Raw genomic sequence first — 26,151 nt, 5'->3', positions numbered from 1 at the left:
AGATCGATAGGCTTCTGCGCTGTGATTCATATGGAGGGCTTAACTCATTTCAAACAATATGCAAGGTTCCACAAGGGTCCGTATTATGGCCACTCTTGTGCACAATTGTTTATAACTGAATATCATCAGTTCCGTGGACGACATTGGGTTGGTTTTTTTGCAGGCTTCCTTTATCAGTCCTCGAGTTCGCGCTGGAGAACGCAGGCCTATCTCTCGCAGAGCATAAAACGGAAATAGTACTTATTTCTAAGCGGAGGAAGAGCCCAGCTTACGCGCAAGAATTTTGGTGTAGTAACCGACCAGAGGCTAAAATTCAAATTACATGTGGAGAGTGTAGCTTCTTCTTTTCTGCTCTTGCCCCGTTTAGAATCGGGGTTGGCTCAATCAGGAGGGTGCAGCAACCAGGGAACATAACATCGGAACACTGCTGGCGCTTAAGGAGGAGCCGTCACCTTCTTGTTTCAAGAGTGGTCAGCTCGATTCTATTATATGTAATCCCAGTGTGGGTGGATGCAGTGGGAAAAAGTAAGAAGAAAAGAAAAAAATACCGAACAATATCCAATGAAGGCCTGCGTGATACCAGGGATGATTCTAATTGATCGATCCTACCTCACCGGAGAACCCTCTGCCCGTCGGCGGGCAGGACAGGTGGAACGAGTCAGAGAATGGTGGAAGGACCCACAGAATCACCCATTATAATTTTGTTAAAAATAATAGGATTTCCACCAAATGTTTCAAAAGTCTATTCCAATGTAAAATTTTACAGATCCAGGATGAACATAACGAGGGTTTGCAGGAAAACTAGTATATAGTATAGTATTACTAACTTTATTTTAGCAGATATCGTAGTGGGGAGTATTTTGAAGCTTAGATACCATGTGCTAATCCAGATTTTTCATTTGATACCGAATTCTACATCCCCTTTTGCATCTCCCCTTAAATTGAAAATTGAACGATGTTATTCACTGCACGCCAAGGGATTCACAGTTCCCACCTGGTACTCAAGGGATTTTTCAGTAAATTTCAAGAAGTTGATAATATGCTAATAGTAAGTTTATTTATTCAGATACTTTGAGGCCTAGATCTCATATAAGCTCATCATTCTGATTTTCTTCGTATTTTTGGGTTGGGTAGTTTCCGAAAGTGAGGCCACCTCACTTTAAGTTTGCATATTTTAACTCTGCTAAGTGCTGCCTTCCATTTATCAAATGGACAGTCACATGACTCTAGGCTCGTAACGTGAATTATTAAAGTTAATACTCTTCCGTGGTGAGAGACGGTGTCACAATAATGCAAAAGAAACCACCAAAGTCTATTAATTCCACCACCAACAAAGGTTTTCTCTAGGTAATGTTGTACATGCATATTGGTTTCTTAACTTTCAATTTCCGGCATTTTCTAACGCTTCTAGCATTCCTCAATGGCTTTTCGAAGTGGAATCAACAAAAATTGATCTCGAATTTTCGTTATTGAGACCAGAATTTCGTAATTCTTCGTTGCTGGTGAGTGACTTGATTACATTATAAGGTATTTAGGCAGATGAAATCATTCCTCCGTGCTTTCAAGTTGATTTGTACAGGTTCAAGTGGTTGAAAATTAATTTAAATTGAGCTTTAGATAACTTTCATTTGCTTTTCGGTTTTGATGATGTGTAAAAGACTGTAAAATATGAAAATTTAATAAGATGATTTGCATGCTTGATTACCCTCAGATATATTAATGCCGAAATAGAAGCGTCAGTAATATTTATAAATGGTCGCAGAAATGCCCGGAAGAACACTACTTGGGAAACGACAGTTCAAGTATAAAGGAAGAGGAAAGATTCGTAGAGAAGCTGCTCCCTTTGTGCAGTGAATATGCTGTTTTCATTTGTCATGAATTAAGGACCGAACATTAATTCACATTAATAACAACAGGCACTTCCCCTTAGACAATGCTGTTAAACGAAATATGCCATCTGCCAGCGGAATCCAAATGCCTTCTTTCTGCTCCAGTTAACACGGACAATTATTATCCTAAACTTTTATCACCACTATCGTAGGTCAACGCTCGGTGATATTATGGAAGAGTCAATGAGGCTTTTGGTCTAGGAAAACATAACTAATGAATGTTTAGGGTTTTGTCTGTTGTACTAAGCATTACAAAGTTTATTAAGATAGTTTTATGGATTTGATTTTTCCATTCCAAACTGCGTACACATGGTATGTCTTCAAAAATTTAATAAATTTCTGGTACGAAAGTTTTAATGTATTTAATCCAATGTATTTTATCCTTAAATTAAAAAAATAACAAGTCTGGGCGCTCCAGGTATGAAAGGTTTTGTTTGCTTCTTCTGCGGGTATATTTAAGTGTAGAACTATCCCATTTGTACGTAGCCCCTTATGTACATGCATTTAGCATGTCTGACTACCCACTTTAGTGTGATATTAATATTCAGTTGCAGTCAATTTACACAGTAAAGTCAGCTACTGTAACTTTGTTACTAATAGTACGATTTTGATCAAACTGGGAGATAATATGCTTCATATTATGTTTTATACTACTAGCAACTTTTATAACTCTGAGATAAATTTAAGGGGGGGGGGTTACTCAATTTTCCCAAAAATATGGTAATATACTATTATTAACTTAATTTGAACAGATATCGATATGGAGGCCTGGGCACCATTCAGAGGCAGCTTCATTATTCTTTTCAGATTTTTCGGCTGGGTAGTTTCTGAGAATGGGTCCGTTAAAGTAATCATCACTTTCTACCCCTCCCACTGCCCCCCTTTTTAACAAATCTCAAAACTAATACCGGCTTCGAAAAGTACTAATCGAGACCCTTCATTTGATACCCAACATGACTATATTTGCTGAAAAAAAATTGTACACCCCTCTTTTACATGTATGGGGACCCCCCTAAATCTCAACGTAGGAGGATATCACTCACTGCAGGTCCCACCTTCTCACCAAATTTCGTGTCAATCGGTATAGCTGTTTCTGAGAAAAGTGCCTGTGACAGACAGACAGACAGACAGACATTTCTCTCGCTGAATGCTGAATTGGGCATTCAAGGCGCTCATACTGAATGCGAGTAGAAAGTGCAATTATTGTCTGGACTAATCCACATAAAGTGTAATTTCCAAGCGAGAGTGCGTAGCTTGCTGACAGTGCGTTTTCTTCAAGTCACGCGTGATCTGGGGTCGGTTCTCGTTTCGAGCGCGGAAGGTTATGTTTTTACATATTATATAACAAATAAATTTTTAAATTTTAATTAATCGGTTGGTGAGTGAAGCCCGAGTTCGATCCCCACTTAAAGCGAATAAGTTTTTATCAACTACATTATTATAATTTCACTTTTTTGGGTGGGCTTCTCACTAGCAAAATGGCGAGTGATCCCTTCAAGCGGAGCGCAAAATTAGTGCGATCACCAGCAGCTAATTCGACGGAAAAACGCATGTTGGGCCATAAGAGTAGTACCAGTGTAGTTACTGCTGAAGCCGAGGGTGACATTTACGAGGCTGGGATCGATGATCAATAATTTACTGGAGTACTTTAACCAACGCAATAATGTACACCACGCGATTAAAGATCATGTGCGTTCTATCAGGACAACATACTTCAAGGCCAAGGAGGACGTGAAAGCACGGGCAGAAGGAACAGTGCCGATAAGCCAACAAAAAGCGATGGTTGTCGCAGCAACCCAAACCACACAGAAGACATCTCTTCCCAAAAAGCTCTTTGGCATAGAACTCTTCCAAAGTGAAAAGGATATCTCGGAAATTCGGAACAAACGATTAAGAGACCCAAATGAAGAAGTGCTATCTTCCCAACGAACAGCAAAAAGGAAAAAAGAGAAACAGATGCCAGCGCAACCTAGGAAAGACGGAAGATTATCTGGGCATACGGAAAAGGCCAATAACAGCGCCGAAGACACTTGGACTAAGGTAGGATCTAAGAAGAAGCTGCAAAAAAGAGCCAGGCCGGACGCGCTGATAATAACAAAAACCAGCGAGTTGACGTATGCGGAAATCTTCCGTAAGGTTAAAGCAGATGCCTCCTTGACGGATCTGAGTGCAAACGTCACGCGGATAAGGCGAACACAGAAAGGCGACCTGTTGTTCGAACTTAAAACTGGTGACGACGGAGGCGAAAACCTACGGAAGAAAATTGAAGCATCACTAGGTGAGGCTGCGGCGGCCAAAATGACAAGCTATAGTAGATACGAAAAACCATCCAGAAGACGGGTTCACCCGTGCCAAGATTGGAGGGATATATATTTATAGCTGTTACACAGCACCGAGCCTCACATTAGAGGAATTCACGTCATTGCTGGAGAAACTATCCTTCAATGCAAGTCGCTACAATCCCAAAGTAATAGCCGGCGACTTCAACGCATGGGCAGAAGAATGGGGTAGCAGAGAAACCAACGCAAGAGGACGAATATTGCTAGAGACATTCTCGCGCTTAAACGTGGTACTTGCCAACTCTGGGGAACCAACACATTCCGGAGGGGAGAATTGCAATCGGTGGTAGACCTCACCTCCGTTAGTGATACTCTAATCAGAGACTTGGAGTGGCGTGTCAGCAAGGAGTACACACACAGCGATCATCAGGCTATCATCTTTCAAACCTCGCAAAGGAATAATTTGAAGCCATTAAAAGGAATAACGATGAGCTGGGTAGCGAAGAAATTCGACGCAGAAATGTTCAAGGAGGTACTTCTGGAAGATACGTTGCTATTGGGAAGCGCACAAAACAAAGTTTCACAGGTCATGGAAAAATTGCAGCGGGCATGTGATGCCGCTATGCCTCGACGTAGCACTTTCCGAAGACGAAATCCTAATTTTTGGTGGAATTCCGAAATTGAGGAATGCCGGAAAAAGTGCCTCAAAGCTAGGAGACGCTTCCAGCGCAGAAGAAACCGACCTGAGTTCGAGGAGCTACACCTGCAATATAAAAATGCGAGGAAAAAATTGCAAGTAGCTATCGTAAAGAGCAAATCCAACATTTCAAGCGGATGTGTACTGAAGCTGACTCTGACCCATGGGGTGGCGCATATAGGTCGGTGATGTCATCACTAAAAGGCGAGCGCTCCCCACCGATTACTTGCCCAGAGTTGTTGCAGAATATAGTGAACACTCTATTCCCAGTGGATGTGAATGGTACAAGTCTGCCTGCAGTACATTTAAATCCCGACGAAGTTCCGATAGTGGTAAATGAGGAGGTTCTAGATGCAGCAAAAAGATTGACTGAAAAAAAGACTCCAGGACCGGATGGAATCCCTGACATTGCCCTGAAAGTAGCCGCCAAGACAGCACCAGGTATGTTTGCCCAAGTTTTCACGGCATGCCTTAGGGAAGGAGAATTCCCCGAGCAATGGAAGGTACAAAAGCTAATACGCATTTCGAAGGCAGGTAAACCATTGGGTGACCCCTCCTTATATAGGCCGATATGCCTGGTCAATACCATTGGCAAACTATTTCAACAAGTAATATATAACAGACTGCTCGCTGTTGCGGAAAAGGAAGGAGGCCTTTCCCACAAACAATTCGGATTTCGTAGAGGAAGGAATAGAGGAAGGAAAATGCTGTGCAGTAATAACCCTCGACGTAAAAAATGCGTTCAATTGCGCAAAATGGGAAAAACTAATCGAGGCACTCGACAAGATACAGGCCCCGAGGTACATTGTACGCATTGTGGTCGAGTTTCTCCTTGGGAGAAGACTTTACTGCGACTCGGACGATGGGCTAAAAATTTTCCCGATAACTTGCGGAGTGGCACAGGGTTCTGTCCTGAGTCCCTTGCTGTGGTTAGTTATGTACGATGGAGTGTTGACGCTACGCCTACCGGACAACGTGACAACTATTGGCTTCGCCGATGATATCGGAATAACGGTGTTTGCAAAGCACCAATACGAGATCGAGATCTATGCAAATGAAGCGATATTGGAGATCAATTCCTGGTTGAGGAATTCTGGCCTTTCACTTGCCGAACATAAAACAGAAGTAGTTCTCATTAGCAAGAGAAGAAAGAACACAACTGTGAAAATCAAAGTTGGCGAAAAAACAATTTACTCCCAGCCATCGCTCAAATACTTGGGAGTAATTATTGACAGAAGACTCAACTTCATAAGACACATTGAGTACGCCGCAACTAAAGCGTCTTCCATCACTACAACAATCTCGAGGATACTACCGAACATTGGTGGGCCAAGACAAAGTCGACGTTTTCTGCTCTCCAGGGTAGTCAGCTCCGTGCTACTCTACGCAGCTCCAGTTTGGGCAACTGCTCTGAATAACAAAGTGAACTGCCGAAAATTAGGAATGGCGTATCGGCTAAGTGCACTCCGGGTATGCAGTGCATATCGGACAACATCAGGAGAAGCAGCATATGTACTAGCAGGGATGCTCCCCATAGACATCTTGGCGAAGGAAAGTCGGCGACTCTGCGACAAAACGTATGCAGCTGGAGAGTCTAGCGCATTTCGACGGCAGCTGGCACGGTGGGAATCTATTGAACGGTGGCAACAGCGATGGGACGAGTCTCAAACTGGTCGTTGGACATACCGCATCATTCCGGATATTCGGAGATAGTTTGACCGAAACCATTTGGAATTAAGCTACGAGTTAACACAATTCTTAAGTGGACACGGAGGTTATCGTACTTATTTACATCGATTTGGTCACGACGAATCACCATGCTGCCCAAGATGTGGTAATGTGGCTGAGAATGCGGAGCATGTCATATTTGATTGCCCTAGGTTCACCGCGCACCGAACAAGAATGGAAGCGGTTGCAGACAGGCGTTTAACACCCGAAAACATTGTGGAGTTTATGCTGGAGTCAACGGGTGCCTGGAACCAGGTTGTAAGGGAACTGCAAGCTATTCAAAAACAGCTTAGGCAGGAAGAACTACGACGAAAACAAGGAAGGGAGGGAACCATAATGACCCGCAGTTAAAAGCTGATCCACCCCGCGACGCAATACTTGATAGAAATTCCGTGGGGAGAGTGGAATGAGAAGGAAGTGGTTTTAGTGAGTAGAAGTCTCACATAACTGCGTGGCAGGAGCCAGCAGTAGGTTTTGAACCTTTCTACCTTCCAACGCCGAAAAAAAAAGACAGACAGACAGACAGACAGACATTGAACCGATTTTAATAAGGTTTTGTTTTACAAACCAAACCTTAAAAAACGATATTTTGATGTGGACGAAAGTGTTCGCGCACTACCTAATGTGCAATACATAGCTACTTATTTAATAGGAAAACTGCTGAAATATTGTTATCTTTTCAATGTTAATTGATAATTATTTGGATATATTTTAAATTTTGTATGCAAATTCAAGATTTCATTCATTTAAACAATTTCCATATTTTATGGAAATTTAATTGTGAAATTGGTGGTTTAGTTAATTCAGCCAAGATTTAACCATCCATCATTACGAAATATAAAAATAATGGGTTTATGAGAAAGCGAAAAGCGGTCGACCAAAAGGACTTTCTTGTCGAGAATGTAGAGTCGTTTTCGGTAAAGTTAATGAAAGTCAGAAAATTACTAGATAAGAGCCACCACAATACGTGGCGAAAATTTCCAATAAAGCTATTTATCCAAAAACCATTCATAAAGTTATCCATTCTGGTGGTTATAATAGTACAATACCTTGCACGAAATCTTTTATTCCTGAAAAGGAACAAGAAGCCCCGCATAGATTTTGAATAAATGTTGCAAGGCGTTACATTTAAAAATATGAAGAGTTTTGGAGAAAAGTGTTATTCACGGATGAAGCCAAAACCAATTTCTTTGGAAATGAAAAACATTCATTCAACTGTAAAGCACTGCCTTCACCACTTGCCTTGACATGCGACGCTAGGATTGGAATGTATGCGAAGCATTGTCATATTGTCAGCGAAGGTAGAAGTAAATAGGCGTTCGTTTGTGGAGACTAGCTTCGGGCACCCCCGATTTGATGTTACAGTCTCGTGAAGTGAAAGTTTTTTGTTTAATAACAAATCTCCTCCCAGTCAGATACGACTCGAAAATTCATAGGTATTCGTAGGTAGCTTCTCCTTGATTTTGTAGATGAGACCTTCATGTCTGACTTTGTCAGCTTATCTCGGAGGTTAGTCGACGAACTTGTTCAACAGTTCGATGCTTTTTTTTTAATACGAACTGGTGAGAAGGAATAACTTTTTTTTCGCCCAAGTGTTGGTGCAGCTTGGATAGTAGGAGTTCGTCGAATAGCTTGGGAGCAATGCTTATCGATTCATAGGACGTGACGAGCATAGGATCTTTACCTTCCTTCGGGACCTCGTTATTTTCGAAAATTTACAGCATTTCCGACAGTAACCAAGGCGTAAGGCACCGATAAATATGTGTCCTAGTTGAGTGAATGCAGATCTCTGCAGTTCTTGGATCATTTTGCCTGTAAAAAGGTCGAAACCATGAGCCTTTTTAGGATCCATGTGGTCTCGCGAGACCTCGGAAACTTTGGAACGAATCGGCACCATTGGGAATCGGAAGTAGTAATTCTTTCACCATGATATGTGGGTTTGGTTAGAAGACGCCTCTCAAGTTTTGAGCACAGATTGAATCTTTCTCGGAATCTCTCCTCGCCCAACTGCGATTCCACAATCGGATTGGTGATTCGCGCAGGATTGGCTTATTAAGCTTGTTCACCGCTCTCCAAAGGGAATAATTACTAGTAGGAAAAGGTATTAGATTTAGATCAGGAGTCCTTCAGATCTTAGCGTTTCTGCTTTTTCAATGCTTCTTGTAGCTCCTTTCCAGCTGCTGCCAGATTCTTTTTCAAATTTCGCGATCAAAACTGTTGCCATTGTCCAAAAACACAAAATGTATATGAAGTGATAAGAAGTCACAAATTTCGAATCCACCCGCGTGAAATCAGCTTATGGCCGACGCACGAATTTTGGAGATCCAATCAGATTCATGTTCCCAGCGGAGAAATTTCTGGAAGATAGGTTCTCCGCTTCAGTGGAAAACTTACTCCCGGTGTCTACGGCGCGGTCAGCCAGAAAGGACAACACAGCAACTCTCTTAATGAGAGGAAATGGAAACCTGACTACGATCACCTGCTTATGACACTGTTGCCTAACTGTTCCAAAAAAATGGGGACTCGGCAGAAGGAAAATTCAGCTGCAAAAGAGAAGAGATTACATGCTTGCCTCTCGGAATCTTCTCCTCCGGTTCAGGAAAAACGGAAGAAAGGGAAGCTGATGATGTGGACGCAACTGGTCTAATTCCGGTGTGTGGAAACAGATCCATGCAACCCGGACACCGTCAACCTGGGAAGGCTCCCAGCCGACGACAACAGAAGGCACTTCGAAAGAAGGCGAAGTATCTTTGGAATGAGGACATAGGCGTTGCTACACCACCAAGTGTGGCAATGTCCAGATAAATCGGACGCAAAAGAGAGGAACTTTCGGCGAAAGGTGAGGTCAAGCTACAACCCCGGGGAGATCCATACTGAACGCAGCACAATTTAGTTAGCGGCGGTTTTCATATTAGACTGCACTTATGTCCATAAACATAAGAGTTATTCAAATTAACTTGCAGCATGCATAAATTTTTGGTTCAAGAGTGATTCGTTTTAACAAAATCAGTAGAATTGGATTAGTCAAGGGGACTAGGATATTCTTTGATGAAAGATCTCTGAAACTGAGGACCTGCGTTCTGATGTCATTCATGCTGAGACATTTCTGTTTCTAGGACCTTGCTGCGGTCAACTTACAATACCAGGTTAATGGTAAGAGGAGAAACGTCATAGTTGCCTCTGCATACTTATCCTATTATTCTTTGTATCCTCCACAGATGCAAAACTAAGGGTTTTGGTAGTGTATGCAGAATCAAGTGGCCTTGAACTCTTAATAGGTTGTGAAGCGAACGCTTAGTAATTTGTTTGGGCAGTAGCAAATGCAATCTTAAAAGAAGATATTATCACTTCAGCTGATCTGATGATAGCGAAGGGTGCGGACCTACCTTCGTGGTACCAAGAAGAAGTGAAGCAATTGACCAAACAATCTGTACTTCAAAGCTGCTAGAGTTGATTAGAGATTGGCAAGTGCTAGATGAGGTCTCACCCCCATATCACGGTTACTTAAAATTTAATCTGACGGTCTTAGTCTGGCGGGCGAACACTCTGTAATACAAAGACAGAACCCTAGGAAAACCGATTCGAGAAGGTTCAATGAACTTCTTGTTCCTTTGGCGATAGAAGATCAAAGACGGAACCCTAGGAAAACATTCGATAAAGTTCAATGAACTTCTTGGCGAGAAAGTGGAGTATATGGAGTTTATGGAGAAGATCAAACTGAGAACTGCAAAGACTTAGGAAATCCACAGGACGACTTCTACATCGTGTTTGCAAAAGTAATAAGAAAGAAGAGTGGTTAAACTTCCGGAATCTACAGCGTGAATATAACAAGCTCGGAAAACGTTCGAAACGAGACTCTTTTAGAGTATACTGTGAGGAATTGAAAGAGAGACTTCCAGGCTGTACAGAGTCCTTAATAGGGATGAGTCGGCCAAGTTGGACTCTAAAGGAGGGTATAGAGCACTTAGAGTGACTTCTAGGAAATATTTTTCGTGCTTGTCTTGCTCTGGGCTACGTGCCTTTATCTTGGCAGAAGGTTAAGGTGGTTTTCATACCTAAGCCTGGGAACGTTGACTATTCAAATCCAAAGAACTTGAAGCAAATCAGTTTAACATATTATAATTTTCGTTGAAATGTCTGGAAAGACTGGTTGAGCATCACATTCGCGAGAAGGCACCCTTTAAATGAAAACCAGCATACTTACCAATGTGGAAAATCCTGCGAGTCTGCTCTTTACTCTTTAGTTTCAAAGATAGAGGACGCAACTCTGAAAGACGAGTACGCGAGAGGGGTGTTCGTGAACGTTGAAGGGGCCTGGAACTTGATGCTCCTCCAAAATCTCTGTGATGCCGGCAGAGAGCATGCTGTTGATGAAACTTTAATTAAGTGGATCTACGCTATGCCAACCCGGAGATTGAAAGGCTGCCTTCAACAAGAAGTGCTATGTTGATCGACTCACTACTATGCGAACTGCAAAATCTGCAAATATACGCTCAAGCTTATGCAGATGACGGGGCGGTGCTAGCTGTTGGTGGAATGGTGTGTAGAAACACACAACGCGCCATTGATTTGATCGACAATTGGTGCCTCAGGCATTTTCAGTAGATCCAAATAAAACCACAATAGTATTATTTAGAAAAAGGAGAAAACTGAATAGTCTTTGCCTTCCAGAGGTGAGGGTACAACCCTTCAATTCTCCGAAGAAATGAAATATTTCTGAGTTATTATATACAAGAAGCTTCTTTGGAACAAACATGTAGAGATAAAGATGAAACGAGCTCCCACAGCTTATGGGCTGCGCCTATGGACGCATCGGACATTAGATTTTTGGTGTTGATATCCTACAACTGCAACCACTAACAGAAATCCTATGATACATAAACGAATCCACGATATTCTGTTAGACGGGTGAATCGAATATAATGGACCACTAGGGCTCTTGTCTCTCCTCCACCTTAAAGACGCACACACATGATTTGGAGGTTTTTCTTGGTGAGGATTAAACAGTTCTTTGTGCGCATGGATTGGTATCCCCTTATAAGCACCCTGGACTGTTTCATTCCTGGTAGACTCACCCAGTATAGTTCCTCTTCATCATAGCCAGGAACCCGTTTCCGATTCCACAGAATGGTTTTGGCTAGTGTAAAGGCGTCCCTGCTCCCTTCTTGGGTAGTTCTTCCGCTGTCTCATTGCCTTCTAACCCAACATTGCCTAGAACCCAGAATATGAGCCGAGCGTACTAAATTCCTCAAGACATTTCCATATCAGTTTCCTGCATTCCTTGCCTGCATCTGCATGTGCAGATAGAGTCGGGTCAATCTCAGAAGCATCCCCGGGGATGCCGTTGAGTATGTCCTCATTGCCCCACTGATACCCACGCAAGCCAGCCTTTGGAGTTCGTGTAACTCCCTATTTATTTAAGCCAATCAGTTTTCTTTGTAGTCAGTTTTGCAGACTCGCTAGGGATTGGTTGGATATCTGAAAAAGTTATGAGAACCAGCGAATGATCGGAGCTTAGAACAAAGCAGGGTTCCGTAGACAGTTAGTTTCTTTTAGAATATGGTCGCATCAAATGAAAGGACTGGATTACTACTTTTCGAAGTTAATTCACCTTAATTTCTGATATTGGGTGAAAAATAAGAGCGTGAGGGCTCAAAATATGTGCCCTAAAAAATCACAATAGCGCGTCTGATTGAATAAAGTTAATAATAGCAGTTTATTATATTTTCGAAATCTACCCGAATGTCCCCTTTAATTTCGTTCCTGAAGTGCAAGATTTGATATTGGTATAAGGAAAATTATGAGGCATAACTTTAGGAAGTTTGAATGAAATCCAACTATAATTATTAAAGTTACCGAGGCTGAGCGCGTATATAACTCATGTGAATGGCAGGTCGTGTGAGAACATCTTATTTTTTCTTTCTCAGCTTTTTGTATTTTATCAGTAACAATGGTTCGAGTAGACATATGTGTACTTGTATATGCTAATGATGTTTGCGAGTAGTGCTCAATCGAAGGCAAATATAAACGTACGTTATTGCCAGCAATATTCAGATCCATATTCACCTTAATTATATATATACTGATGTTTTTCAAGTTAATATAATGATGACATCACACATGTCCGGATTTCATTCAAAATTGAGTCTTATATTAATATGCATTTATAACGGTGCCAAATTTTGTAATTCTAGGATGAACTTAAGTGAGGTTTTTGGGTGTATTTCCCAAAAATATGATACTATGCCATTATTAACTTTATTTGAGCAGCTGTCGGAATGGTGTATATTTTGAGGCCTAGATTTCATACATCGTGATTTTTTCACATTTTTCGATTAGATAGGTTCTGAGAAATGGACTTGTTATACTTTTTGGGCACACATTTTGGCCTCTCACTCTCTTATGTTTCACACAGCATTAAAACTAAGATCAGTTCCGAAAAGTACTAATCAGGCGCTTTCATTTGATCCTGCATGATTATATTTTGTTATTCCTGGCTCTCAGATAAAGATATAGATACTGAATCCATTTTAATAAGGTTTTGTTTCACACAATAGATTTAATCATGCCGCATATTACGAAACGCAGCACTAACGATTGTTTCTGGCTAAAGCGAAATATTGTACATGTAGATACTGGAATCTAGCGGTTCGGTCGTTGGGTCGATGCCAGCCCGACAAAGATAGGCTGAGTCGGGTTTCGACAGTTAATTTGAAAACGGTGCAACGTTAGTGCCAATTTGTCCCACTTCATTGAGTTTGAGCCGAAATGAGATTAAGCTTACAAAAAGTTAATTTTGATATGATAATCGTCGTAATTTTAGCGGTGGTGGCTTTTATGAAGGTAAGAAAGCCTAGGCACCGACTCCGCTTAGTATTTTTCTGAATAATTTGCGGAGAAATCAGAATCCTCCATCCCAATTAAAGTTGTCTCACTATCGAGACTGCCGTAATAATCGTTGTGTGCAAGAAAGTTTTGTCCATTCCAATACTGGAAACCAACAAGCTGGCGACAATTGTAAGCCGAATGCCTTTCATCGTGCCAAGAATCTTCTGGTTCAGAATTAACAACGCTAAGGTAAATTCGTTACTTAACCCGGAATTCATCAGTTAAACCCAAGTGACTGTGGGGATATATAGGTGGTCAAAAATGAATTCAGCATGGGCACGTGAATTCAGCACGTGCCCGGCCCCTTATGGGAGGATAATGTAGGGCAAAGGATGCTAAGTAGTTTGAAAAGGAAAAATGCTGCATACAAGCAAATTGATCTTTCATCAGCTTGGTGCAGGTCAAAGAGCGAAACGCAATGACGTGCATGCCGTCACACCACGGAGGTAGATAGGATCATCCAAGTTTCATTGCAAGGCAGTTAGTGCTAATATTAGGTAAAATCCAGCATCAGCTGAGATTGTCACAACCTGAGATAATAAGAATATAACGATAATTTACACTGTCTTCTGAGGAATGACTGCGCTCTTTTGATGGGTATAGTACATCATCAAGCAATGCAAACTCTCGAAATAAGTGTACTGCGAATAGCGCAATGAATACCTAATGTGAGATTGGTCCTTGGAACTAAGATACTCCATTCTCCTAGTAATATTTTAATAATTTGAATACCTAGCTGGGTTAGCAGTATACTGGTTAAATATTTTATGCAACTGAGGTAAGATCACCTATGTTTGATGGCCATACGGTAATCCAATCGTTTTCATAAATTATATATGTTACAAATCATGCGTCATACATTATATACATCTTGGTCGCACAAACGTATACAAATGTGTGCATGTGTGAGTATAGAATTAAGAAATCTACATATTGTAACACCGAATTCAGTTCTCACCTGCACGCTGTAGCCGCACGGCGCATCATCTGTGCATCCTTTGTATTAGGTTAAGTAATTGAATAAAGTATACTCTTTATATTTTTTTTCATACCGCAAAGAGTGCTTTAACTTTATTCAGCCATTTCATCGCACCTAATACTTTGAAGCTTAAACTGAAAATTCAACCTATGCTCACCAGTTTAGACTTTCTTATTGTGGCATTATTAACGAAGATGAACAGAATGAAATCGATTTATACATGGCATTCAATAGAATGTCCTAAGGCTCAACTTTAACTATCAGTTACGTCATCTCCTCTCTTTCCCTCAATTTTAAGTATGAGCACAATCAAAAAAGGATGCCGACCCTGAAAACGGTAACCACCCATCAAATGTGTAACTTGTAGTTGGTAAATTAGTAAGTTCTATTGCAGATTATACCTTCTATCCTTAAGAGATGTAGAATACCTCCATTGCCGCTCTTTGAATCGTTTAATTTATATTCACTTTAAGGAAAATTAGGGTCGAAGAAACCCGCGAGCGTAATTTATAACTCCTTCAGCTTTTGTGCATCTTACATACATACATATGTATAATGATGAAAAAGTCATTTCGAGGTGTACTATTCCCCATAACTCGAAATTTAGTCATACCTTCTTTTGACCCAATGTGTTTTGAAACAAATTCGGACTGTCACACCCCGAAAATGGCAACAGAACACCACGGGAATGTCTCTGTAGTGGAGCTTAATTACTGTTTCCCAGAAATCAACCCCTTCAACCTTACTTCAACTCTGCCCGTATTTACTTATTACTTTGTTATCACATGTCACTTGTTGTCCATTAAGACCTGTTTACGACAAATCCCCATAACACCAAAGTAGCATAAATCATATGTGGGCGGGTACGTATTTATATATAATATATATGTACGTGTTTATATATCCATGTATCAATGTTGTCGGACGTAAAATCTGCTACTTATTCCCTATTAGGAGTCTCCTATTGTCCTGAGTAAGCAAAACTGTAAAGGATAGTTACGTCGTTGTCCTACCAGCTCAATTCACCTTGGTAAAAGATATATCGGATGCATGATAGAGGATAGCACTTTGTAGAAGACAGGATAAGGAAAATTGCTTCTTTACAAAAGAAACACCAGCTACCGCAGATAATAACGACGTTAGGAATGGACTCATTCCGAGTGTCGATAAAAGGATATCATTAATGGTGTGAGTGTTGCCGAATATACAGTTCTTATAATAAATTGACCTTTCGGTTTATTTTTCCTTCAAGGCATTAGTGGCTCATGTACAAAGTATATAAAATAAAGGAACAAGTTATTTCCGCTAGGGTTGCAAATATAATGACTATAAATGTGATACCCAAAGTTGAGAAAATTTTCCATGATTCAAAGTCGATATTAATCATGGCAACGTTGTACTTGTTGTTAGGTTTAATACGGTGATTTTCCGAACCTTACATAGTGTTCATTCCTTCAAGCTGCACGAAAAGGATTTGTGGGCCACACATCACACTAATTTTATACCATTGAACCGAAAGGACTCTAACCATAGACTATCATGATGTCACCGTTTGAGTGAAGGGAGCGTCAGCAGTGGTGTTATTGGTTTTCTGGAAAAAATCCGCAAACGTGAACAAACTCATGTAGGGATTTCAAGAGCTGTAGTATTAAAGGGTTTAAGGTTACACTACTTAGCAAAGGCTTTTGAAAATGTTTTCAGGATTTGTAAAAAAATGCTTACGATGTGAGATTTAGGCATGTAACATATGTAGCAGGGTTAAATAGAACTGATTTCGCATTTTTCGAGCATTATATATATATATACAAGATTATGGTTCTTGATTGTGGTATGTACACAGTGGACACTGATATACATAGATGTGCAGGTGGTGTTATTTGCAAAGGATGCTGCTTTACTGCCCATTTAATAATTGATTTGTGATGAAAATGTCGGCCTTTGAGAGGGAAAATATCAAGGAATTAAATCATTCTTTTCTACGATTAAATTTAATTCAATGCTAGATTGATTCTTCTCTACGGCGTTTTGTTGATTTTTTTCAATTGCTTATCATAAGATTTATTGAAGTAGAATGAAAAGCAGCTTCACAAGGCTTATCCTAGTTTAACTAGCTAGCAACAAGATATCTTTAAAATAGAGAAGCAGATTGTTGATTATATATTCCTAACAATGTATCATTCTAATAGCCTGAAACAGCCCCATTGTCATAGACAAAACAAGCCACAAGTGGATCACCATTAACTCTTCATGCCCTTGAAATGTACACATTCTCTTTTCTCTGCTGGAAACCAGCCCTGAGAACAAAAAATCCTTCCCGTTCTGAGTTTTGTCACACAAAAGAAAAGATATATTTTATTTCAAATTTACCATTAAAGATGTATGTAATATCACAAAAGTGATATCACCGTAAAGTGTCATATGACATTACCATCATCAATCACCCTGTAAACATTAAAATATCACTTCAAATTCATCATCACCGCATCAGCGAAGTGCACTCTTAGGTATTGTTTCGTAATGTGACATCACATTACCAAACATCACCAAAAATCACTGTCCTCCGTAGTACAAATAGCGGTAATGGCTGTTGAGTGACGACCTGACGCCGAGTATCGTTTTCGCTGGTTTTGTCGTGGAAAAATAACTTAAAGTTTATGCGCGATAAATAACTTTTCTCAACGAAAATTCATTGTTGGGCAAAACAAAAAAAAAAAATGAAAGTACTTCTAAGTAAAAATCAGGATTCTTCTTTCTTTTCCTCTCTTGCATGTGTTAATTTTCAATCATATCTACTTGGTGTTGTTATAGATTTTACAGGGACAATATCCCTCTAGTGATAAGTAATATTTGGTAATATAAGGTGGTATTTATGAAATTACTTTGAAATACGACTCTTCCAAAAGGTGATGTGATATCACATTACTTATTATGGTGATGCTTGTCGTATCTTTAGTGGTCAACAACCTCTGTGTGGGGCATAACCCGTCAACAACATCTCATATCCTCCTGACCGACTTAGCGGCAATTCTGTGATAGCCGGTTACACGGCATAACATCCAATGTAGTTGTCGCCTTTTTCAATGTGTTGCCTATTCTCACTGCTACATCTCCTCAATTATTTACATGTTTATAAGAACCTGGCTCGTACGCCGTCAAAGATCCTCCGAGTAACAGTAGGGAATGTTCTGAGGGTTTAAAGTGAATACCTACCATTATTCCACGAAGATGATTTGACTTTGTGACTATAATTAGAGTACCGCTTTCACTAATACAGCGGTTTAAGCTGAGAGCAGGCCTCCTGCTCATACCGTGGATGTGAGGAATATCTACCACCTCCCTCCACAAAAAAGGGATACGGCTTGTGACAGGCGCTGTGCTCATTTCAGTATGCCGCTGTTTGGCGTATAGGTGCAAGAAACCTACGAATCCTTTACCATTGATATTTGCCTGAGGAAAGTTTCGCCGTGGGTGACCTTGTCATTCAGATCGCCCATCACGATTAGCCTTTCCTGAAGTTTTTTTCTCCGCTATATCCGAAATCTGAAAATGGTGCATAGCACTACATAATAGATACGGCCTTTAACTTTGTTTTCTTTTTTAATAAATAAATATTTGATTGCAAACGCGCATTGGAAGCTTTAAATACATTTAAATTCAAAAAGCTAGTACATTATTTACATAATCCCATGCCATTGCTGCGGATTTCATGTTTTAACATTAGACCTTAAGTGTTTTTATTTTTACATTTTTTTCTTAATTTAAATTAAGTTAAAGGCAAAATTTTGATCAATATTGATGAAATTCTTTAATAGTAAGAGCAAACATTTCAATCTTATGATACTGCAGACACCTTTTTGAAGTGCAAGCGGTCAACTCGTTTCAGCCAATTGAATTTCAGATGAGACAGAGCTATTGTATTGGAGTGACTCCTCAGTCTGTCTAGTCGACTATTGTCCAGGTTTTCAAGTGTTTATGGAGGTTGCGGAAATACCAGAAGTATCCAGAAGATTAATGTTGGATGGTTTGGCAGAGTCCCATAGTTGAATCCCATCAGTCCACATAGTTTACAGAGAGTGGTGATTTTTTGTGAAACATCTACGAAAAAAAATTTAAACTGGAAGTGTATTCCCAGGCATTTATTGTCATCTGATTGGGGTATAGCTATGTTGTTGATCTTCACGTGAGGGCAATTTCCTTTTCAAAATGTAAAAATTACAAGTAATTGCACACACTTCGACTCGTTAACATCGAAACTACTTTCAAGGTTTTATGTAAAACCTTATTAAAATTAGTTTACTATCTGTCTGTCTGCGTGCTATACGCATTTGTCTCGGAGACGGTTATAGCGATTGACGCCAAATTTGGTGAAAAGGTGGGAACTACGAACGCTCACACGTACAGTGACTTACATCCTTCTACGTGGGATTCCCAATCCGGTCTTAGTTTTGACATTTGTTGGATAGGGAGTGCGGGGGGTTGAAAATTATGATTACTTTAACGGACCCATTCTGAAAACCTCCCTAACAGAAACATCTGAAAAAATCAAGAGGCTGCGACTACACGGTGTGTGGGCTTTGAAATATTGATATCTGTTTAAATCATGTTAATAATAGTAAATTACTATAGTTTTTAGTAATTGGCTGCGAAATGCTCCTTAAGTTCACTTTAGCGCCACGAAATTTTACAGCTATATAGGCTATAACATAGAGCATGGCCTTACAAAGTTGTCGCTTCTTTGCAAATTCAAGACTTTGAATGTCAATATCAACTGAAACCGGATATTCCCATATAATATGCAATATATATCACGTCCTACGTACTAATGGGTCAAATGTACACTCAAATGTCTTTATAAAAGAAATACACAAAACCTTCCAGTTCCCGACTTGTTCTAGTTGCCTTAGATGCAACTCTAGATGCAGAGAAGGCAGTTCTAGAACTGCATGTGAACTTAAAATTGCGGCATCATCAGCAAAAGTAGCTGTGGTGGTTAGCCCGCTGATAGGAAAATTTACCGCGTTAATAAGGTGCCGTGCAGGTACACTCCCCTTAGGAAGTCCTACTTTGTTTTTTGTGTTGTTCCCTGAGAGTATCTTTGTATTTCATCTCTAATTTGGGTTTCATTATTAAAAAATTTATATTAATATTAATATAGATTTGAGACCGTTGATAATTTCTCCTATTTAGGGTTGAAAATCACAACCGATAACAGCTACGATGATGAAATCTGCGCAAGTTATGTATAAACACTCACAATCCAATATTGATAAGGAAGAATTGCATTTCCTCAACAAACCAGTAGATAAGAAAATAACATCTTAAGAAACAAATGTGTATCTTATCTGATGGTTACGAAGAAATGTAACGTGATCATAAAACGAAAGGATAAGGATCGAACTGTGTTCTATGATGGGAAATCAACAGAGCAGAGTCGTTCTTATCCATACTATAAATATGAGAACGACTATTGAACCGTTGCTCATTACCTAACTGTCAGTATTAGAGTTAAGATCTATTTTTCTAATAATAAATATTATTATTAATATCACAATTTTTTTTTTTTTTTTTAAATTGTATTGTAAGTATTGTTCATTTAACTGGCGCAGTCGGTAGGATCGCCCAACGTAAAAGTCAAATTACTTAGCATAAAAACGTTGTCAAATTTTAATTTGAAATCGGCGTAGATCCTTATTACAAAATATATAAAAAAAAAGAAAAATATCTTACACTGACGACTAGGCTGAATTTTTATAGAATTCGCCCCTTGCCGAGAAATTCGAGCAAGCCAACATTTTCAAAAAAATTTTTTCGCTCTTTGCGGAAAATCTGACCAACTTAACCCGAAAATAATTATTGAAACGAAAATTTCCCAGCAAAGTGACGAAAATGGCAACAATCAGTTTCAACGATGTTCTACGAGAAGCGAGAAGCATCCCAAATTTCAATGGAACCCAGGAGTATGATCTAGAGTGCTTTTTGGACGAAGGAGAAACGATCATGGCTATGGTTACCGACGCATCGCAAAAGCTGTATTTAACGAAAATTGTAAAATCAAAGATACAAGGACGAGCTCGAGAAGAACTTCGAAAATTGATAAACCCCCCAAGTGAAAACGGCACTTATCAGCAGATTCGGAGTACAGGAGGAATACATGGAGCTAATTAATCAGGTGAATAGTATAAGATACCATGAAAACTTTTTAAATGTGTACAACTGCCTAAGTCAAATATTAGTGAAAATGAATCGGAAATATCAGTTAGACGCAAATAAACCGCATCAATATAGTCCTGACCGAAACGAATCGTTTGTTTTAGAAAAGTTTAAATCGTGTTTGAGTGAAAATCAAGTTATTTTATTAGAAACTAAAAACGCGATAGAATTAGAATCCGCAGTTAGATTATTGAAATCATGTAATAAAAGGCATCAAGGAAATAGTCACAATCGTGCTAGTGCTAGTTCTACTAAAGATAAATATGTAAATTTTCGTAACACCAATAATTCTTTCAATTATCGTAACATTGATAATTTGCGTAAAAATTTTGAAAAAAAATCTTTTATCAAACCTTCAACACAAGCTTCTAGAAACCGTGAAGAACCAATGGATGTAGATGTAAATTTTACAATACACGCCTCGAAGATGTCTTACCGGTAGTCATACTTTCAATTAATAATAAAAAACTTCCAATATTAATAGACATGGGAAGTACTGTCAATTTACTTGATAAACGTGAAGTAAATAATTTATTAAAACTCTCTCAACCTCTAAGAGTCCAAACGGTAACTGGTTCGCAAGTTATAACTCATGAAACTTTGACCGCTTTACCATCAGAATTCAATGATGACGGTAACATGTATTGGAATGTAACTGATTTAGGGAATAAAAACTTTAAGGGAATAATCGGGAATAACACTTTAAAGAATATGAATGCGATACTTCATTTAGGAAAAGGAATTCTTGAAGTAAACGGAAAGCAAATCCCATTTACTTATTCATGTCCATTAGAATATGTTAATTACATAGAACCAATTGAACATTGCGAGTTAAATCTAATTCACCTAAATTTAGAGGAAAAAAAATCTTTAGGTAAAACATTAAAAGAGTATAAAAGTCTTTTCTATCAGGAAGGAACGAATCTCACAAACATAAAAGACGTTTTCTACGAGATTGTTATGACAGGCGAGAAACCTATATTTTCTAAAATTTATAGATTCCCTCAAGTTCACGAAGAGGCAGTCAAATTACAAATAAACAAAATGTTGGAACAAAATATTATTCAAGAGTCAACTTCTCCATATAACAGTCCGATATGGGTAGTTCCAAAAAAATGGACAATAGTGGCAAAGCTAAATGGAGAATAGTTATTGACTATCGTAAGCTTAATGAAAAAACGATAGATGACAAAATGCCAATTCCTAACATAGAATCCATTTTAGACAAACTTGGTAGAGCAAACTATTTTTCCACGCTGGATTTAGCAAAGGGATTTCACCAAATTCTGGTTAAACCCGAAGACAGAGCTAAACTACCTTTTCAACTAATACAGGTCATTATGAATTCGTGAGAATGCCTTTCGGATTGAAAAATGCACCTGCTACCTTCCAAAGAATGATTAATCATGTCCTTAAGGATTATATTAATAAAATATGTATCGTATACCTTGACGATATACTTATATTTAGTACTTCTCTACAGGAACATATAGATTCCATGGGGAAAGTATTTGACAGATTAAAAGAATACAATTTGAAAATACAGCCGGATAAATGTAGCTTCCTACAAAAAGATACGGAGCATTTTGGGCATATTTTCACTAAGGATGGAATCAAGCCGAACCCACAAAAAGTTGAAAAAATAAAGAATATTAAAATTCTGGAAACACAGAAACAAATTAAAAGTTTCCTAGGAATAACCGGATATTATAGGAAATTTATACCTAATTATGCGAAAATAGCAATTCCATTAACAACATGTTTAAAGAAAGATCAGAAAATTAATATCAATGACATCAAATACATAAAGAGTTTCGAAAAACTTAAAGCAGTTCTAATATCAGATCCGATATTGAAATATCCTGATTTTAAGAAACAATTCACGTTAACAACAGATGCATCTAACTACGGAATCGGAGCGGTTTTATCTCAAAACAGCCATCCGATAGCATATGCTTCTAGAACGTTAACCCATTCCACACGGCGAGCGCACTGACGCATCATGGAGTCCATTTCGAGACACTGAGAGCGCGCTCGTGCGGATCCCCTCCCTTACTCAGCCACGGAGCGCTCACAAACGCGTCCTCCTTTAGTTTCGTTTAAACGTTTGTAGAGTGAACAGGGTTTGACGAAAGCTTTCAGTTTCATTCCAGTGGTTAGAGAAGTTCTTGGGTGACCTTGTGCCGTTGGCCGTTTCGAAATCCGTGCAGCACAATATTTTTTAGAGAAATTTCCGTTTGTGGTAAGTTTTAATAGGCTGTTTATTATTTAACTTTTTTCTATAATATTAATTCGTAATTTATATTAATGTAAAATCTTTGCCGTGAATTTTTTAGGCCATGGTTCGGACCAGAGGAGGAAAAAAGACGTTCGGATCCTCTGAACAACCGAATGATCTGCAAAATATCTCTTCGATTAGGTTTGTAAATACCCATACCCATTTGCAGTTTATTTTATGTGTGTTAATACTTTATAGTATTAGATGTGAAAATACATTTATGTTTGCCTTACTGCTTTTATATTTTTAAATCCTAGAAATTTCAAACTAGTCTATAAAAACGAAAATAAAAAGTAATTTTACAAAATAATCGTGGTTTTAACTATTTTTACTGCTACTAACTGTGCCTAACAATGCCGATCCCGTAGTAAAAAATTTACCGTCGGATAAGAAAGTCCGAAAAAAAATGCAGTTCCAGAATGAAGCCACCAAAATGGCTGCCGTGTTGAATGGGTTAAACAATAGTGAAACCAATTACGCGACTATTGAAAAGGAATTATTCGCGATTGTGTGGGCTACTAAGTATTTCAGACCATATTTATTTGCAGTAAAATTTACTTACTAATTTTAAGACCATAAACCGCTAGTTTGGTTAAATAATCTAAAAGAACCAAATCAAAAACTGATTCGTTGGAAAATTAAATTAAACGAATTTGATTATGAAATCGAATATCTTCAAGGGAAAGAGAATAAATAAATATAAGATTTTCTAAGTCGTTTAAAATTCGATGAAATAAATCACATTGACGAAAACGATGATGCAACTATGGTAACAGTTCATACTTCTAGAGAAGAAAGAAATGAACATATTTTCATAAATGATACTTGCGTGAATAAATATAAAACACAAATTATTTTGCAGGATAGTCCTAGTACAGAATTAGAAATACATTTTAATAAAAAAAGAGTATTTATTTCCAGAAACATTCTTAATAATCCCGAAGATCTATCTAACATATTAAGAAGATATATATTTAAAGGGGTAATAGCCATATATAGTGAATTGGAAGATCGTGAATACAAAAAACTCCAAAATAAGTTAATAGAACTTTTTTCTTATAACACTAGGTTGAAATTTTACAGAACAACAAAATTTCTGAAGGATGTATCTAATTTAGAAGATCTACATAAAATTATTGATAAAAAACATCAAGAAACAAACCACAGAGGTATAATTGAGAATTATGAGGAATTGAAAAATGAGGTATATAACCCAAGCTTATTTAAAGATGTTTAAATTAAAGATGTTTAAATACGATAGAAAACCAATTAAAATGGAATATCAACTTAGCGAAACTCCAAAAAATATTAATGAGGTAATTCACATTGATACATTCCATATAAAACATCATTATTTCCTAACAAGTATAGACAAAATGACAAAATATGCTCACATATCTGAACTAGAAGACAAGACAATGGTTACGGTCAAAGAAAAACTTCAAGAAAGAATGGCGAATTTAGGGAAACCAAACAAAATTATTGCCGACAATGAGTTTAACAATATTGAAATCAAAAATTTTTGCAGGGAAAATAACATACAAATACAGTTTACTAAACCAAATACACATACAGGGAATTCAGATGTTGAAAGATTTCACAGCAGTCTATTAGAACATTTTAGGATACTTAGTGTAACTCAAAAAGAAGAATTCATTCAAAGTAAATTTGTATAAAGCTGTTGAAAAATATAACTCAACGGTTTTTCTTTTAGAGTTGAATGAATAAACTCTAAAAGAAAAACCGTATAACATCCCATTCCATTTTAAACCCGATCAAAGGCTAGCAATTTCTCAGAAAAACTTAGAAATAAAGCAAAAACGGCTAAAGTATTTTAACAAGAATAGGGAAAATATAAATTACAACCATGAAAGAAACAAAAACAGTCTAAAAAGACATACGAAATTCTTTTTAGGACCCCCGGAACAAGAAAAGGAATTTTCGAAAAGAAGAGGGAATACTAGGAAAGTCAATTATTCAGTTAATAATAACTCCGCCGAAGCCGGTCCCAAGCCCGGTTGTGAAAGGAGGAGGGATAGATAGCTTCAGTCTGAATGGCTGTACGCCACCGCAGCGTCTCAGGGGGTAGGTGAGGAAAGTGCAGGAACTTTGCAGTTTTGCAGATTACTCACTAAGGAAGCTATCTACACACCTGGCAGCTAGGGATAAAATGCACCACCAAAAAATGAGAAGAAGGAGAAATTTGAGGTCCGGTACGGATAACCGGCGGGAGTCGTCTGACTTGGTGACTGGGTCGGGCTCTCGTAATGGACAGCACGGCGTCGAAACCGCTAGTCGTGGGGCGGTTCGACGTCTAGGCGCCACGACGACCAGGAGCACAGCTCCACCTGCTGCAGCTGTTTCGCCACAATCTGTGGCGACCACTTCAGCGGGTTCGCGTAGGAAGCGGATGAAATGGACTGAAGAAATGAACCTCTTCATCATCCGCTCCTACTACGAAATAACGGCGGGGGCGGGTACAACATCTTACCGCCCCTTGTTGCACCAGAGATTCGTCGAGCGTTTCCCGCAATTCGCGCACGTGACTGTGAAGCGAGTCGCAGACCAGTACCGCTTCATCACTCGCAGTGACACAATCCCGGCCACCATCAGGGAACGTGTTCGACTTGAAGTCATCGGGGAAACTGGTGACCGAGAGTCGATGGGGGCAGAGGCGGCGGCATCAACAACACCACGCCGCACTGCAGGCAACAGGTTCAGTACTCGCCGAAGCACTCTTCTCCACCGTCCAGCTGAGGTTTCCGCTGAAGTTCGGGACGAATTCCAAAGAGCGTGTATAGAATTCTCGGATATGGATCCTTTGCATAGACCAGGTATTCCCAGGCTCTATGCATCTCCAGCAACTCCGGGAATTCTATCTCAAATCAATGATGAGATTGCGTCTCGACTGTGTGCTGATATGTCGCTGCTGCAACTACAATCACTTGTGTATTGTGGTGCAGTTGCGGCTATCAGATTGCACGGTCAGAAGATTCGCTTTCGCGTTATTGGTTTGAGTGACAAAAGAGATCCACCATGGAAAATTCGTCTGGAACGTCGACGGGACTCACTAAGGCAGGACATTGCTAGACTGATTCAGATCAGCACTGGCAATGCCAGCCGACGGGTGTGAAATAAAGTGCAGAGGGTTTACCGGAACTATGCCATCCCCTGTGAGACACCCGTAGTTGAAATTCTGGACA

The 26,151-nt window shown here is 39.1% G+C and overlaps 1 protein-coding gene and 1 long non-coding RNA gene across 4 annotated transcripts in view; both read right to left on the bottom strand.

The window, feature by feature from the left end:
- Nucleotides 1–26,151, bottom strand: part of LOC119649052 (inactive dipeptidyl peptidase 10) — a 589,248-nt gene that overhangs the window by 244,113 nt on the left and 318,984 nt on the right. The window lies entirely within an intron of this gene.
- Nucleotides 18,098–26,151, bottom strand: part of LOC119649088 — a 45,969-nt gene continuing 37,915 nt past the window's right edge. Inside the window, exon 3 of the long non-coding RNA XR_005249088.1 lies at nucleotides 18,098–18,555. This is a non-coding gene — a long non-coding RNA (uncharacterized LOC119649088). The remainder of the gene's footprint in view (nucleotides 18,556–26,151) is intronic.

This window comes from Hermetia illucens, chromosome 1 (genome assembly GCF_905115235.1).
Source record: "Hermetia illucens chromosome 1, iHerIll2.2.curated.20191125, whole genome shotgun sequence".
Taxonomy (NCBI): domain Eukaryota; kingdom Metazoa; phylum Arthropoda; class Insecta; order Diptera; family Stratiomyidae; genus Hermetia; species Hermetia illucens.
Note: the sequence above shows the minus strand (reverse complement) of the source record. Positions and strands in the feature narration are given on the sequence as shown.